Source organism: Aythya marila, assembly GCF_965140915.1.
Source record: "Aythya marila genome assembly, chromosome: Z".
Taxonomy (NCBI): Eukaryota; Metazoa; Chordata; class Aves; order Anseriformes; family Anatidae; genus Aythya; species Aythya marila.
In genome coordinates, this window is record NC_139080.1 from 64937441 (window position 1) to 64952542 (window position 15102).

The following is a 15102-nucleotide window of genomic DNA, read 5'->3' on the forward strand; positions in this document are numbered from 1 at the left end:
ATTTTTTCCCTAAAGAAATACCCTATAAAACTACTTCCTGACTCTGTGAACAGACCTAAAATTGCTATTTAAACATTCGTTGCATCTCATGCCAGCTCTGCAAGAGACAACAGTTCAGTTCTGATTTTTTCCCCAAGTAGTATCTATTTACCAAAGGAAATGCTCAAGCTACATAGTTACTGAAGTTACTGAAAGACACTCAAAGTGAAAATGATTCCTTTACCTTTTCTGAATTAGTTTGAGATTCATGATTTATACACTTACGACAAGGACACTACAATTCATTCAGTAACTTGTGGAACCTGAAAATGTATTTACTCAAAATATTTATTCTCTCCTGCCCCATTTAATTAGGTCATACATTTGCTTTCATACTCCCCCCATCCACCATTTAGCATCATTTCCCAGACACCAATTCCAACATTTTTTTTTTTTCAGAAAATGCATGCTAGCTTACTACTGCAATAAAGAATTAAAGAAAGCTTTCAGCTTTATCTAGTCCGTAAGAATAGTGACCGTTTTTTTCTATTTGACAACAGTGGTTTAAAAAAACAAAATTGAGAAGATTAGCTACTACAGAGCCAAAACTTCTGGGAGATTTAAATACCTGTTCAGAATTATTTTGCTACAGTTTCCTCAATATTGAGAATACATGGCAGAAGAACAAAACATCCTCTGAAAAAAATAATGTACCTAGTGCTATTTATACAGCCTTTGTTAAAGATGGTCACCAGGAGCTTATTTTCACTGGTTTGAAGGGAAGATGCTGTAATTTCTTAAACTCAACTATCATGAAATAGAATTATTATTACACACATTTCAGCTTATTACTGTGTCATAAAAATCAAAGAGCCAGCAGAGAAAAAGTCATAAAAAGAATATGAATACTGAATAACTGCATCTGCTGTATCAGGGATATTCACATAATAGTTTTTAGTAGATGATGTTTAAAAAAAGCACTAATCAAGAGCTGACTAAACAATCTGCTGAACAACGAAGCGCAAGCAAATTTATTTGGTGAAAAAACATGATTACTATAAAAGGGCAATGAAAGACTTGTTCCCAGAAACACAAATAGGGGTTCCAATCCAATTAGAAAAGCGTAATGCAATGGAAAAGTATGATAGTAAGTAATAAATGTAGAGGTATAATACAAGTAGATGCATTTAAGAGAAATAATAATACAGGCACATTTGGCTGCAATGTACTCTTGCAGGCTCGAGTATTGTTAGATATCCTAAAGCAACGTTCCAAGCCAGTGACCTTGAAGAACTAAAGAGGAAACATTACCCATTGTTTCCTCACCCACTGTGCTACAAAGCTAGTTAAGAAATAAGGAAACCAGAAATGGAGTATGTTAAGGTAGGACTTTAAGTGAACTATTTATTACTTGGAAAGAAGGTCAGTACATTTGACACAGCAGAATATATAGATCTTTTAATCAGCAAATGAAAAGAAAAAAAAAAAAAAAAAAAAAAAAAAAAGACTTGTGTTCCATATTTTACTGGTTCTCCACTGAGAACTACCACGGCAAACCTAGAATTTTTGAGTAAATACATACAGCCTTCATGGCAAGTAGAAGCAACGCCCTTAAGCTCAGCATACAATTGCCAACTCAAAATAGTAAAATAAAATAAGTAAATAAAAATTGCACAGTACTAACATAGTGCTTTGGTAATCTAAATAGTAGGGGAAGGCCAAATTTCCTGGCATTATTTTTCACATACCAAAATCTTCACCCTACCAAGTGCTTGAAAGAATCATCTCAGAACAGTGAAAAGCTAGACAGTCAGTAATCGTTCACATCAGTGATACCAACAGGTTTCACAACAGAGACTGGTCATGCAGGTAAACCTGAAAAGATCTAAGTCTGATTTCTGAGTTAACAGGATTCTTAGGATTCTTTTTCCCCAGTAAAATAACACACTTCTGCTATGCATCTAGTCATCGAAATGCCAATACCTTAGCTATGGACATCAAACTAGTGTTTGCCCCTCCTCCCCACCATCCCCATCACTCAGTGGAGGGGTTGGGATATATGATCTTTAAAGATCTCTTCCAGTTGTGGTGGTTGCACCCAGCTGGGCAGCTGAACTCCACCACAACCACTGCCTCACTCCCCCTCCTCAGAAGAGGGGAGAAGAAAGTATGCTGGAAAATAAATTTAAAAAAGCTCACAGGTTGAGATGGGAAAGGAAGTGGGAAAAAATAAGCAAAGGCCACACGGAAGCACTGAGAGAAAATAAGTTACTCTCTACTTCCCATCAACAAGCAGGGTTCAGCCACGTCCTGGAAAGCAGGGCCTTGATATGCATAGCGGTTGTTTGAGGGGACAGACATCTTCATAATGAGAGCCTCCTCTCTTTTGCCTTTCCCACAACTTATTGCGGAGTGTGACACTATTACGGCATGGAACGTCCCTTTGGTCAGTTTAGGCAAGCTGCCATGGCCACGTCCCCTCCCAGCCTCCTGCCCTATAGCCTTGGTGGGGGTTGGACAGAGTCCTGATGCTGTGCCAGCACTGCTCAGCAACAGACCAAACACTGCTGTGATACCTGGGCTGTCTGAGCTACACGTGCAGAGCACAGCATGGCATGGGCCACTGCAGGGAAAGCTGACTCCATCCCTGCCCAAGCTATTCTGTGATTCTCTAACCGCTTACCAATTACCATCACAGACAAAAGATACGACTTGCGCAAAATTAATTTATAGACAACTAAAAGTGAACTAAGATGGTGAGAAATAAAAATAACTACCTCCTGCCCCTACTCTTCCCAGGCCCAATTTCACACATTTGTTCTCAACTCCTCTAACACCTCACCCCACACCCTGAGCAGTGCAAGGGGCTGGGGAAAGGGTGCTGTGGTCAGTGCACAGCAGCTCCTCTCTGCTACTCTCCTCCTCACATTTTTCCTCTGCTCCACTATGGGCCTCGCCCACAGGCAGCAGCTCTTCTGCTCCCACATGGCTCCATACTATCGGATCCATTACCCTGGAGCAAATTGCTCCAGCACGGGTCCCCCATGGGTGGATGGCTGCTCCCCCCAGAGCACCGACCAGCAGTTCCCCTGCGGGCTGTGCAGGGAGAGGCCCCTGGTGGAGCAGGCTGTCCCCCTGCAGCCCATGGGTCCCACATGGAGCAGATCTCCACGCTGCAGCCCCCCATGGGTGGAGGAGCCCCCGGGGGAGCAGGTGGATGTGGCCTGGAGGAGGCTGCGGCCCATGGAGAGCCCCCGCAGGAGCAGGCCCCGGGCCGGAGCTGCAGCCCGTGGAGAGGAGCCCACGCAGAACTGCTCTGTGCCTGGAGTGCCTCCTGCCCTCCTTCTGCACTTGCTGTCCACCCTCTCAGTGACTGCTGGGCGGTTTCTCTCACATTTCTCCCACTCCAATCTTCCTCAGCTGCTGCATAGCAGTTTTTGCACGTTTTAAAACATGATTTCCCATAGGGGCACACACACGTGGCTGCTGGGCTCAGCTGTGTCCTCTGGTAGGGTCACTGGCACTGGATGGAGCAGCTGTGTCCAGTACATACAGGGCAGCCCCAGGCCTCTTCTCATGGAAGCTACCCTGCAGCTATCCACTGTCGACACCTTGTCACAGATAACAAATACACTTACAAAAACAATGTTCATGTCTTTCAGATATGTGACATTCCAAAAAAATGAAGGTGAGTAACTGCTTTTCTAAAGCAGCAAGAGCTTTCAGTAGAAATAGTCTACCACAGAGTTTTCAATTTTAAGAACATCTACTTCTAAATTTTTTTTGTATCCACACACAGATTTTGCCAGACATCATTTTAAAAAACAAGGAATCAAAAATCAAAAAGGTAAGTTACAATGGTTTCATGGGATAAATACTTGTGCTTATAGTCAAGATTATCAAAATAATTTATTTCATAAATTGTACTAGCATTTTGTGAGCAAACCATAAAGCAAGAATAAAACTAATAAAATTCCATATAATAGAGTATATACTAAATAAGCTGCTTGCTGAATTATTTCCTAAAAAAATTAAAAAATTCTCACCGTGTTTAAGTAATGCTTTATTGAGAACTTCACTGAAATTTAAGGAAACAATGCATGAAACCACACTAACTAACTACTAAACTAAACCACACTAACACATATTTCAGCTTCCAAAAATGAATCTATTATATGGTAATTTATATAATTCCATCTTCTGCTACTGAACCAACAGATATTCCAGTTATACTATGGGTATGCTTCTTTATATAAACTGAAGTTACCACCTTTTATCAGATTTCTGCTAAATTAACATAATAAGCTCATTACATTTTTAGCACACTATGTCAGAAGGAAGACACTTAGGCATTCCTATCAGTTTCTTCAGGATACAATACTTGCTAATAAAATAATCTGCAGTTAATTTGACATAAGGAGATCACCTCAACTTTCATCACATAAGTTCCTGTACAACATTTTATGAAATATCTACCTTTATACCTATGAAATATCTACCTTTATCTAACATTTTATGAAATATCTACAAATACAAAAGACATTAATGGGTTTGTTTGTATTTATTTATATTGTACTTACCTATGAAAGAATAATGCTGCTCATGCTAATCTCTCTTCTTCATCATAATGCTCCTTTTAGAGGAAAAGCACTAAAAGGAAATATATGCAGCATTTGCAATTACTTTGGCATTCAAATAGTCCTGATGTAGAATGCATATAAAGCACGTTATGGGGTTAATCACATCAGTCTTAGCAAACTGTTAGAGAAAACCCAGAAGACTTTTTCAAAGACTCTACGTAATATATGAGGCTTGTATGCCATTAACAACAACAAAAAAATCACAACTGTATTACACAGCAAGAAAAAATAGCTATTAGTTACAAATTAAGTCTTCAATTCCTATAGATGGAAGATAGAAGGTGAAATGTGACTGTAAGGAAGCAATTAACAGTCATAGAAATGTGAAGTTAAATAAATAAACCCTCTATTAGCTCATCATTTTATGGAATTTAACAGATATTCCCAAGCATTGTAAAGAGATCACCTAAAAAGCAAAGAAAGGAGTGGTAAAGACAAGCAAGAGCAGTGAAAACAATAGCTAGATACGTTTCAGCTGACAGAAAACACCTTATACCTGCTGAAGTATAAAAGGAATCTAGGATTCAGTTTTAGAGACAGAAATTAAAATTGACAGTAAAAGACAGGCAGGCTTCTGGTCAATATATACTGTCAATATACTGCTTAGATTGAGAACACATGGTCAAATCAACCCAAAAAATATAATATTAGCTGTAATACTAGAGTAAAGTCATCCTGAAACAAAATCCCCATTTTAAGGGAGAAGCATATAAGAGCAACTGTATTTTCTGGGTACACAGAGAATTACAAGCTTATGCCATACTGCTTTACATCAGCTGAAGTATGAGGTCAAACGCAAAACTTAATAGCAAAACTAGATTAGCCACCATGCTGGTATGGCCATACCAACTCTGAGACTCCAATAGTTATTCCCACTAAAAGAGGGTTTGGCTCTGTGCTCTGCACCATGATTGGAACCTGTTGTTATGGTTTATCTACATGTTACTTCTTTCAAACTTTTTGCTCTTGATGTTACAACTTCAATAATGTTATTTCTAAATACAATAGGTGATTAAATTCTTGTTCACCAAAGTCAAGGCAAGGATTACAAAGACCATTCCCTAAAGACTCTACTGTCTAAAGTTAGATGATCATTTTGTGATAGTTCTCAGCCTTCTCGTCAAATATTTCCTTGAGAGAACATTTTTACTCTACAGAATTGTTTTGTGCATTTCTGATTTGCTTGCTTACAAAATCAACACAGCGTTTCCAACTCAGAAAACGCAGCTTGTTTAAACGCTTGTTTTGCACACATTCTACCAAACTGAATTCTACATACACAAAAAGCTGAATGATTTAATCGAACTACATGGACGTGTGCATTAAAATGAGCCTCAACTCACCACTATCTTCGTTTGTTTTTTTAAAAATTCTTGTTTTGCAGTAGGGTAATCAGAAGAACCCAGAATACTGAAAATTCCCTAAGAATTAGGCGCAGAAAAACTGGAAACGAGCAAATATCTCACTTCCACATGAATTCACTGTGGGAAAGTTCTGTATTTTTTTCTTCTGGCAGATCGCGACCTTTGAACTACTTACAAGTATGCACTTAAACATCAAAAGAAAACAGTTCGAAGAAAGGGTACTGAAACAAAACACTGTAATACTATACACATGGTGAATAAATGGATGAGTTAAAAAAAAAAAAGGTCTGTCTTTTGTTGCATTATACACTCAGTATAGTCAGCAGCTTTGCTGCTGTTGTTCCAAGTTCACACACCACCCAAAAGGAACACATCATATATTAAGCAAACACATGCTGGTACAGAAAGTCTGTGAAGCAAAACGATCTTTCCCTGAACCTACACTGGAGAAATTTTAAGTCCTCCTAATCTTTTTATCCTTGAATCAGTATTCATAACCTCAAAGCATTTCAACAACATTTATGAGAAAAAGGGAAATAAGGCTACATAATAAATAAGGCTACAAAAAAAAAAAAAAAAAAAAAAAATCAAATTTCCTTATCACTTGTATTAGAAGTTCACGTTTTTCAAGTTCACTGGAAACGACCATAAGCCCTTCAGGTTGCACCGCTACCAAAGATATCACACTAACACTCAAACAATTTCTTTCATATTTACAGGTCAAAAAGAAAAATCTCAGATTCACTCAAGGGAGCCAGCTGGCCTAACAACTTGAAGGTGCCATTAAATTTTATCACCACAGGGGTGTTTCTATTATCTTGCACAGCCACACTCAACAGAACATGACATAAGAAAACACTGCTCCAAGTCATTTCTAGGGTCAAAGTCTAATCACAACCGTGTCACGTTGCTAAAATTAAAATTCTAATATGGGGATTGACACACAGGAAGAGCCTACACCCAGAAAAGAGTCAGACATCCCTAGATTACAGGTGCTGCAGCAGCACCACTCTAATCACATGCAAGCTTATCTGAGGTGTATGCCAGAACATTCTTTCTCAGATACACAGATCACCTTTAAAAGGAAAAAAGCATCCAGAAAGTTTCTATGCTCCAGATCTACTCTTTCAGAAAAATATTAAGTGAACACCAAAGCTGCTAAAAATATTTCCCAGTCAGGAAATAACAAAGTTAAATGAAGCATACAACTGTCACTCTTCCTTTAAGTATCATCAGATTAAATTAAACTACATAAAATAATGCATAATTGCAAGATCCTGTATCTGTGCTGGTACACTAACATTTTCCTCCAGTTTTAGAAAAAGCATACAGTAGCAGAAGAGCTAGGGAGAAAAAAGAAAAGACTCCATGAAACAAAAAGACTTTAAAAAGCACTTCATGTTTAAGTGCAAAGCATTTACACAAATCACCCAAGCCGTTACCATTTTCATGTCTTCAGTTTTGCTAGTCCCTCAGACTTCTTGGTTCACAGTACTTCCACTATAGTCTCATGGTTGTTATGTTTTTTTTTTGGCATTTGCATTAGTCCAGCAGCAAAGCTTCTCCGCACACCTTCCAGAAATGCACAGAGAAAGTTTCTAACGCCTCTGATTTCCCGCAGTGTTTCTCTAACATTACATACAGCTTTTATGAAATAATCCACCCACTCAGTAGCCCTTATTTCAAACAAAGAACAGTCCTGTTCAATTTTCAGTCTTCACCTAAATGTTACAAGTACACATGGACAGACAGAATAGCAGAATTTTACTCAACAAAACTCCTTCATAAGTACTTAACAGTACAAAAAAAAAAAAAAGTAATTTTTTACATTACTACATACTACATGTCAGAAATCTAGATCATACTGAGAGCTCCCTTGTAAGGCAATCAAAACACCATTCAAATATCTAGTAAACTATTCACGGTATTGTTTTTACACATTATGAAAAGATTAAACTCTTCTTTCTAGCCTAGACCAGGGATGACCGCATCATTTTCCTTCATTTTTATAAACATGTCTCCATACAATAGAGGACATCTGTGAAATTTCAAATTTACAGCCGAAAGATTCACAGCTGAAGAGCCCTTGAAACTTAATCTTCTTCTATCTTAGAAACTTTTCTAAGAGCTTCTAAGCTCCAAAAATTCTTGTGATGGTATCTAAAAGGAAGAATAGCTCTAAATTGATACACAATTTGCTAGGATTCATTGTTTATTTAAACTGAAAATAATCTAGTTATTGAACAGTGGTATTTTTATTTTATTCCCTTGAGAGAAATTCATATCTTCACATGATCTTCATGTGACCCATAAAACTAGAGTTGATATTCCTACAGCTTTTATTACAAATAAATTCAGTTATAACTGTAGTTTTCATTCAAACACACACTCATAATATTGGTATTACACCACTTCGACAGTTGTTTATCAAGGCCCCCAAATCCCAAACTGCCACATTCAGACCCTAAAAATAAATGTTAAAAAGTTCATTGCATAACTCACATGAACGTATCCAATCTGATTTTGACTTAAGAATATTATTTCTTAATTTTCCAAATCACAGAAGACGAAATCCCTAGACAACTCAAAGATAAAGTACTGGAACATTCAGTATGTAATTTCCATATATACTACTTACTTGGAGATGAGTTTTGAAAAAACAAAAACCCATTTCCAAACAATTTCTCCTGGCAATTTTTCTCCAGCTAACAATAAACTGCATCAAAATTGCTAATTACTGTATCATTACACATTTCTTGGATAGCACTGTCTAAAAGCAACCTCAACATAATGGAAACTTACTCATCAGTAACTTAATTCATTCATAACAATGTCATCTACTTTACAAGGGGAACAACAGACTAACTCTTGCAAATCTAAGGCAGCAATGTGCGTCATTTCTTAAAACTTTTTAAAAATAAAGTTTGCTTTTTTTTTTTTAATTAAAAAACTTTTTTTTTTTTTTTTTTAACCTTAAGACGTCTTATCTCTTTAGAAAGCAGACTAAAGGTTTTTGGAAGAACATTTCAAGTACTATCAATAGACCATTCTTAGAGCTGAAAGTCAGAAAATTTAAAACAAACATCAAAGGGGTACTTCTGGAAGTCAGAGATACTTACCTCTGTTTGGTAAAAGCTGAAAATAAATTTAATCATTTGGTCTTCCAGTCGACTGTAGATACTATTCACCTCAACCCAGTTACTGTTACCTGTAAACTCAAGTTGCACCACTTGTTATCTCTCCGGATTTAGAAATGCTCAACCGCTTTAAAGAAAATTTTGAACAGAAGTAAAAAGTGCAAGTTTCATAGAATCATAGAATCATAGAATATCCTGAGTTGGAAGGGACCCTTAAGGATCATCAAGTCCAACTCTTGACACCGCACAGGTCTACCCAAAAGTTCAGACCATGTGCCTAAGTTCACAGTCCAATCTTTTCTTAAATTCAGACAGGCTTGGTGCAGTGACTACTTCCCTGGGGAGCCTGTTCCAGTGTGCAACCACCCTCTCTGTGAAGAACCCCCTCCTGATGTCAAGCCTAAATTTCCCCTGCCTCAGCTTAACCCCGTTCCCGCGGGTCCTGTCACTGGTGTTAATGGAGAAAAGGTCTCCTGCCTCTCGACACCCCCTTATGAGGAAGTTGTAGACTGTGATGAGGTCTCCCCTCAGCCTCCTCTTCTCCAGGCTGAACAGGCCCAGTGACCTCAGCCGTTCCTCGTACGTCTTCCCCTCAAGGCCTTTCACCATCTTCGTAGCCCTCCTCTGGACACTCTCCAACAGTTACCTGCTCCTCATAACCTGCTCCTGAGAACCTGCTCCTAGAATACTACAATCAGTATCATTAGTTCGAGGCAACCTTGAAGAGAAAAAATGGCCCAATATTTTTTTACTGGACTTCCTTTTTTTTTTTTTTTAAACGTCCCACCAGTGTAACACGCTATTTTTCCCAGTCAGTGTAACACAAGTAAGAAAATACAGATTCAGGCTGGAGTGTCACACCTCCAATGATCCTTATCAGGCCCCTGGACTGCAATCTCTACAACATTACTGCATCTTCCTGTCAATACTGCGCAGTTATTATTCTAAGATATCTCCATTTACATGGATATCATCTACATGGAAACTGACGTCAACAGTTTCATCATCATTTGAAAATAATTACCAACTCCATTTTAAGATATTGGAACTCCTCTAAAGCAAACCTTTATAAAACTACTTTGTATCATTACATTAAAAAGCTGTTGAACATAAAAGCCTTCCGTATTTTTCCATATAGAAACGCTAGCTGCTCCATGTAAGTCCAAATATAAAGACCTAAAATGGAAATTGTTTAGTGTCTGAAGTCAAAATAGTACTTCAGAGATTTTCTGTGCAAAACAACACATGTTTTCAACAGTACTGTCTTCTAGGCCGCAGAGGTGGGTCATACCCTGGACTAAATCACAAGTTCTAGCATCACAAAGATAATCTGCCAAGAAGCCCCTACCTCCAAAGAACTACAGCAGTTTTCTACAAAAATATACTCTACACAGCCTTCCAAACACAGCAGATGAACACTTACTGGCTAATTAACACCTCAAGCTCAAAGAACCAAACCAAAAACAGGTCAGTTTTAAGTACGGACAGTCTTTCACAGTACAGATAATCCAGGTCTGAAACTGTTTTGGAAAATACAGATAGGCAGTACAATGGCTCAGCATGAAGGCTCTCCTCTCCTGCTGCATCTGGCCACAGGTACCTGCTGCTTTAACTGCTTAATTCACAACAGACTCTGAACTTAAAGCCTGCTGTAAAGCCATTAAGTTCACTAGCCAAGCAGAAAGTACACAAACTCATTATCGAACGGCAGCTGAATTAACTCAGGATACAAGAGAAAGAGGCAGAGCAAGGGAAGAGGTACAAAACAGAGCAGGCAGGAATGAGCAAGGAGAAGAAACACCTGGCAGCAAAGAGGAGGACTCTCCCAGCAGCCAGACATCAAATCAGACCAAGCACTCCACATAATTTCAACATTTCACAATCAACTTAAGGCATCTTTCAAAGAGAAAATGTTCATAGACCTCCATAGGCTAATTGCCACCCAGACCGTACTGTTACCTGTGACCGGTTCACCTACTTACTGTTGCTGTACATAGTTTACTGGCTTCCCAGAAACACTCAATAAATACACATAGAAATTACAGTGTGACAAACCACATGCTTCACCATGAAATCCAGGCCCAGCTTGTCAGAGGACACTGCTGGATTTTTGTACCACTGGAAAGGACACTACCTTCCATTCTTATATTCCACATTCGCACTGGCTTAATACTTGAAGGTAACATTGACAAAGGGCATGAACTGCCACCCCAGAAATTACACCCCTGTAATCTGAAAAAAAAAATAAAAATCCACGCCTGGAAAATTACATTACATTATCAACAGATTTTAAAATAACTTTTTACTTAAAAAGCCTTGGTATGTTAGAAGCTGAAGAGGGTAGTGAGGTTAAAGGGAAGATCATAAAGCATTCCTCTGTGTTTTCTGAATACAGATGAGCACTCTGCTACTTAGTAGAAGTTTCAGAAATCCATTTAAAACTAGTGCTTTCAGAAAGGTAAGTAATCAAAATCATAACCACTCGTACAGTACAGACTGGTATTCTACCTATTCTCCTAACTTTTCACTTATTTAAAATAACAAAACAAACAAACTATTGTGCTTTTATTTATGCTAATACTTAGCTTAAATAAACACACATTTTTTTTTTTCTTCACTGACTTATTTCAATTGCAGCACACAAGTTCCCAGAATCCCAGTGATATTATCTAGGATGCTACTCAGAACTAAGCATAGAAAAACACACTCACAAACAGCAGATTGATTTCACTGCACTGGTTCTGCAGCAGCATTGAGAGAGTCAAAGCATCTGCACTGCCAACAGTCTTCAAATTAAGGTTTGCAAGAAAGCAAGACAATCGGATAAAACTTACTTTTCCACAATTTACTGAAAGGTAAAGACCGATCCCATCGAAGTCTCAAAACATTTCAGAAGAATGTTAAAGGCCCAGAGACAAAGCATACAGCACGTTGCAGTTCTTAATGCTTCTGCCTATCCTTCCAGGCTGGATTCTCCTTGAGAATATCCCACCCCGTTTCACTGCTAAATAACTCTCACGTATCATGATCCATTTAAGCTAATCTAACGAGTCAGCCACGGAAAACCACTGAGCCACTCCCCCTCTAAGCTCTGCATCAGCTCCTGGCAACTACGGGTTGGGTAGGACTGAGCAAAAACTCCTGCAGTTAGGTTCTGGTTGAGCCAGTGAGCTTCAACTGGTTAACGACACCCCTTAAAACTCCTTCCTCCTGCGGTTTGTCTGTGTCCTCAACTGATTTACTACCCACAGCCACTTCAAAACAACCAGTTAAAAATAAAGACCAAAGAAAAATAAATAAATAAATAAAGCATATAGGTATTTCTTGTTTAAACAGATTGAAAAGGTTGCATTAGCCAGCTTGATTTATTAATATAAATCAGACAGTTAATACAGCTAATCAATACCTCATTCTTCGTAGAGACGTTTTGTGTCATTGCACGATACTTGAGAAAAGTAACAACTACCACTTCCCTATTCCTCACATTTGATCTATTGTTATCTCAAAGCCCGAACAAAATGAAATTTATCCTAAACACTGGGGGCCTTTATAACATTTTCTTTGTTAAAGCTCATCTTTAAGACAAAAGTAAGGATGCTACAAACACTCGTAGCACTTTCACACTTCGAACCTTTAAACCACCCAGAGTAGTCATTTTAGAAGCATAAACAGCATTATTTGCGTAGGACATAACTTCGCAGGTACACGGTAGTTTTGATACACTCTATCAACTCTGTTAAACCTGTTTATTTACAGAAGCCTCATGACTGCTGAAAAGTGAAGAAGTTAGCACTGTCAGTAAGCTCAGCCCTGTTGACTGGACGGGAAAGAGCTCTTTTGCGAGTTCAGTAGTTTTTCTTGCGGGGAAGAGCAACTTCAGAAAGGTTTATTAGGACCTTGCCTGCAAGTCTTCGGCACACACAGGTTGCATCTCCTAACTAATCTCTAAAACCTTCATCCTGGCCACGCAGGATAGAGAGGGGGTGACTGCATCGGAGCTGCACGCGCGTCGCTGTATCAGAACTGGCACTCTAGACGCAGAAATTCACTTACATTTTATTAGCAAACCAGCCTGTTTCGGAAGCACGAGTAGCAAGACAAGAGGCTCGCTTCTTTAGCTGAAAGCCAGCTCCTGCTAATGACCCCTCCGCCGTTCACCAGCTTATTTCTCTTATTTCAGAGCCGCAACATCCGATACCGCTTATTCCCTCTGCGGCTGCTGTTTCACTTGTTGAAACTCCTGCGTGGAGAAGAAACCGAGAGGAGGAGGAGGAGGAGGAGGATGCGGGCAGCAGGACGCCTCTTAAAATTCGCTTAATAATAATAATGAAGAAAAAAAAAAAAAAAAAAAAAAAAAAAAGGCTCCTGCTTTCTCTTGCAAAGCAGCAAGCCCCAGCTGTGGGGGCTCCCCCCCCGCAGCCCTGCCCGGGACCCCCGCTCCGTCCTTCAGCCCCTCGGCTGCGCCCACGGGCAGCCTCCGCCGCACGCCGAGCAGCGCTCGCAGGGAACGTTTCAGAGGAAAACGAGGAAAAAAAATAATAATTATTATTATTACTGTTAAAAATAAAGCAGGCAGCTCGCGGCGGGAGACTCACCGGCGAGGCGGAGACACACACTCTCCCCCCCCCGGGGTAGGCGGCGGCAGAAAATGGCCCCCGGCCCCGGCCCCGCCGCGGCCCCGGCACCGGGCGGGCGGGATGGAGGGCGGGGCTCGTTGTGGCACCTCCCGCCCGTGTGGAGGGAGATTGGCAGCCCTCCCGACCAATCGAAAGGAAAAGAGAGCCGGGGCCCGCTGAAGGGCGGGGGAACTAGCCAATGAGAGAGGGCGTGGGCGGCGCCGCTCTGCCGCTGCCTGGGCAGCGCCGGGCCGTGAGGGGCGGCCCGCGGCGCGTCCTCATCCCCGTCCCCATCCCCGTCCCCATCCCCGTCCCCATCCCCGTCCCCGTCCCCATCGCGGCGCAGCCACAAGTTGCGCCGAGGCTCCGCCAAGTGTAAAATTTCCAATAAAAAAAACGGTTTCTGCGTTTCCACTGTGAGACTGAGACGCGTGTGTGAAAGTTGGTTGAAAGCCCGTGTGCCGGCAGGAGGGAGGCGGGCTGCAGCCCCGCCGCCAGAGCCGGGCATGGCTTGCCCAGACCGCCTGGCAGGGTCTGCTTGGAGCACGCTGCGCCCTTCCAGATACTTCTGGAAGGCCCTGCGGAGCAAAGAGGTGAAGACGAAACAGCTGGGAGAGGCCTCAAGAGCGTTCAGTCCTCTTCTCCCCAGCTGTCATAACCTGGCCTCAATGGACGTCTTAACTCCCATCGCCGAAAAACCTCTCTAGGGAACCACGGTTACCCCCACTAACAAGCATTTTGCTGTGATCTTGCAAATTAAACAAATTAAATTGTATTTATATTAACCTTTTTGTTGTGTGCCGGTGTACAAGGTGGACCTTGGTAGCATCATCATTCATTTGCAGAAGTGCAAGTCCTGTGAGCTTCTCCTCCTGTCCCACGCACGGTGCCGATTCTCCTTCAGGACGCCTGACCTCCTCACAGCAATCCACCTGGTTTTCTTCATCACCATGTGTCTGGGTGCAGTGCCCACAGACAGATCTGTACTTTGCTGTATAACAAGCTTTCCATCCATAAAAGTTGGTTTCGTTAAAGAGGAATGGGCATATACTCACTAACATTACTATTGCAGGATCCCGTCAGACACTTAAACTTTCCACTCCTGTAACTGACTAACCAGAGACAAAAATAAGCGTGGTATTACTGTGACTCCAGATCTGTTTTGCATAATCTATCCTCAAATTTGACATCAGCCTTAATCAGAAAATGACATATTCTCACAAATCCTAATATTGCATTCCCTGGCCTTTACTAAAGAGGCTGTTGCAACCTACTGATGTATACAGACTTATCAATGTAATGAATTTTGTGTGTAAAAGCTGTAGGGGCTTTTTGCAGTAAAGTTATTATCTCTGACTTCAAAAAT

At 40.5% G+C, this 15102-nt stretch overlaps 1 protein-coding gene across 6 annotated transcripts in view; it reads right to left on the reverse strand.

Moving 5' to 3' along the window:
• CSNK1G3 (casein kinase 1 gamma 3) overlaps window positions 1-13785 on the reverse strand; it is a 74474-nt gene extending 60689 nt beyond the window's left edge. For 2 of the 6 annotated variants that reach the window (XM_082782723.1, XM_082782718.1), the window contains exons 1-2: window positions 13174-13428; window positions 4560-4629 (exon numbers count right to left, since the gene is read on the reverse strand). The gene's annotated coding sequence lies outside the window, so the exon portion shown is untranslated. Of the gene's footprint in view, window positions 1-4559; window positions 4630-11954; window positions 12092-13173; window positions 13429-13715 lie in introns of those variants that run through there. The other 4 variants (XM_082782719.1, XM_082782721.1, XM_082782720.1 and 1 more) reach the window with 4 other exon arrangements.
• Between the last annotated feature and the right edge of the window lie 1317 nt (window positions 13786-15102).